The following is a 2,791-nucleotide window of genomic DNA, read 5'->3' as shown; positions in this document are numbered from 1 at the left end:
GCAAAGGGGCCCCTTACTTCCGGGGACTTCCCCTTCGCCGGGGGCCCGGTTCCATGGCCGGCTTCCCAACCTTTCTTTCCCGTTTCACTGGCAAGGGCGCAAATGTGCCCAATTCTCTGGATCATTGGCGGGGGGCAGGGCAAAGGCGGCCCCCAGGGCCACCTTTGCCCTGCCCCCCGGCTCTTAGCTCCCCCCTGGGTTTCCGATCACTGTCAGTGGCAGGGGGCTTCTTCCTGCTTTCCCTTTCACCTCCCTGCATTGTGCCTACATATGCAAATTAACCGCCATCTTTGTTGGCAGTTAACCACCATCTTAGTTGGCAGTTAATTTGCATATAGCCCTGATTAACCAATGAAAAGGGTAGTGGTTGTACGCTAATTACCATGTTTCTCTTTTATTAGTGTAGATGCCATCCCAATAAAGCTTTTTGCTTTCTGGCACAGCAAGATGATCCTATCTGTGGTGTATACTTCTTGTTCCAGATATAGAATCAACCAAAAAGCTGCCTTAAATGATATGTAGAAAGCACAATCTGGTTGCTAGAGGTATTTATTGCTACTGGGGAGTCATTGCATCTAGGTCTTTTCAGTGGGTAGAGTTAGGAAATGTATAAAGATTTAAGAATAAAAAGTCATGAGTTTGTACTGATGTTTTACATTTAAATTTAGAATTTACAAGTATCCAGAGTTAGCCAAAGTTGAGGTTAAGGGCACAATCCTCAGACTGCTAAATCTGCCCACGAGTTCTGATACCAGCTACAAGATTGGGGGTCTCCAGAGCGACCCTGACTTCAGATCAGCTGGCTATAAATTCAGAGTTCCAATGGAATCCCTCAGGGTTGATAATTCACTGGAACAATCACAGAACTCATGAAACTGCATTACTTATGATTATAGTTTTATTATTAAAAAATATACAAATCAGAATTAGACAAAGAAAGAGACACTTTGGGAGAAACTTGGGACTGGGGTTTCCAAACTTGGAGCTTCCATGTCCTCAGTGACACATTGCTTCTTCCCCCCTGCCCGCCCCCCCCCCCCCCAAGCATCAATGTGTGGCAACACACACATGCAGTATCACTAACTCAGGAAGCTCACCTGAGCTGCTCTTTCCAGCATTTTTGTTGGGTTTTATCATGTAGGCATGATTGAACCATTACCCACATGGTTGAACACAATATCCACTCCCTTCCTCTCCTTGGAGGGCAAGCTGATAGCATATGGCTTAAAACTACAACTCCAAGCACATGGGTATCTTTGTGATGTAGCCAGCCAACCCTGAGTCATCTTATTAGCACAATAAGAGGGCCACCATGAGTCACCTGGGAAATGTAAACTCAAGTGTGGCCTGGACAGCAAAGACCCTTCTGTCCTATCACTCAGGAAAACCTGAGTTCAGAGGTTACCTTCCAGGAGTTGGGACAGATCTCTCTTGTGGTAAGGTTAATTCTTTACTACACAGCAAGTTTTTACTTAACAGTTTTGCTATGTAATCATGTTCCTTTTATGCTGAAACTACTGGCTTAGGCTCAGGGAAAGATTATCCTTGTTTTAAGGAATTAAGGAGCTAGGAAATGCAAAAAGGCCACTATAAAACATTAAACCAAGAGGGAGAGAGAGAGAGAGAGAGAGAGAGAGAGAGAGAGAGAGAGAGAGAGAAAGATAGAACACACATTGTGTGTCATAGCATATGGTATAATGTATAAGTGCTCAATGGGTGTCAATAAGAGTGACTATAAGTGACTTAATGGAAGAGGCAGGCTCAGGTAAGCTGAACTGTTGTGACAAATGGAATCTCAAGTGTAACGTTTCAGCATACTAAGATTATTTCTTGCTCATGTAATAGTCCAGGGGCTGCCTGGTTGGCAGGGGATTCTGGATCCATATAATCCTCAAGGATTCAGGCCAGTAGCAACAGAAGTTGCAGCTTTGACCCCTGGCTTCTCAAATTGACCTGGGTGTCACACCCCAGTCTCCTGGTAGGAAAGAACATGAAACAGTGAGGGCAGCACGTTTTATGAGTTCTACCTGTGGGTGGCTCCTACCACTTGCACCCACATTCCATTGACTAGTACTCATTCTTAGGGGCCTAACAAATAGCAAGGGAAACAGAGAAATGTGGTAAAGCTATACTCCCGGCAGAAAGGTAATTAATTTGGTGAGCAGTTGGCAGTCTCTATCACACAGGACTTGAGCTGAACTTTGAAGATGAAATATGATTTGGAGGGAAAGAGAACATATCTCAGGGGAAGCTGAGGAACAGAGACAAGGCAGACAGCAAGAGTCAATTCCTACCGTTGTGAAAAAGTATATTGTCAGAAAGGGCTGGTGATGTGATTCAATAGATTGTTCCTCAACTCACATGGATTTATAAGTATTTGTTCACAAGTTAGTTTCTTCAACTAGACTATAACCTTCTAGCACAATATCTGGCACATGGTGAATACCCAATTAATGTTATACAATCTGGATGCTAATTTGAATTACTTAAATACTTAGTTTAAATCAGAACAGTGCTCACTTTGAGATATAGTTTAGCTGTCATCTTCAGGACACATCACTTTTCAGAGATTTAATCAACTAATATTCTAACATGTGTTTTTTTTTTAAAAGAAAATACTCTGGATATATTTCAGAATTATCTTACCTTGAGCTCCCAGCTGTCTTTTTATTGTGTTTATTTGCTCTTCTGTTTATATAGATTGAATTATGAGAGGGGTCAAAATTAACTGCCTTCTTAACAGAAATGGAAATAAATTTTATTTATTGAAAACACAGGTTTTATATTAATC

Source organism: Myotis lucifugus, unplaced genomic scaffold, assembly GCF_000147115.1.
Source record: "Myotis lucifugus unplaced genomic scaffold, Myoluc2.0 scaffold_0, whole genome shotgun sequence".
In the NCBI taxonomy this organism is placed as follows: Eukaryota; Metazoa; Chordata; class Mammalia; order Chiroptera; family Vespertilionidae; genus Myotis; species Myotis lucifugus.
This window is presented reverse-complemented; position numbering follows the sequence as displayed.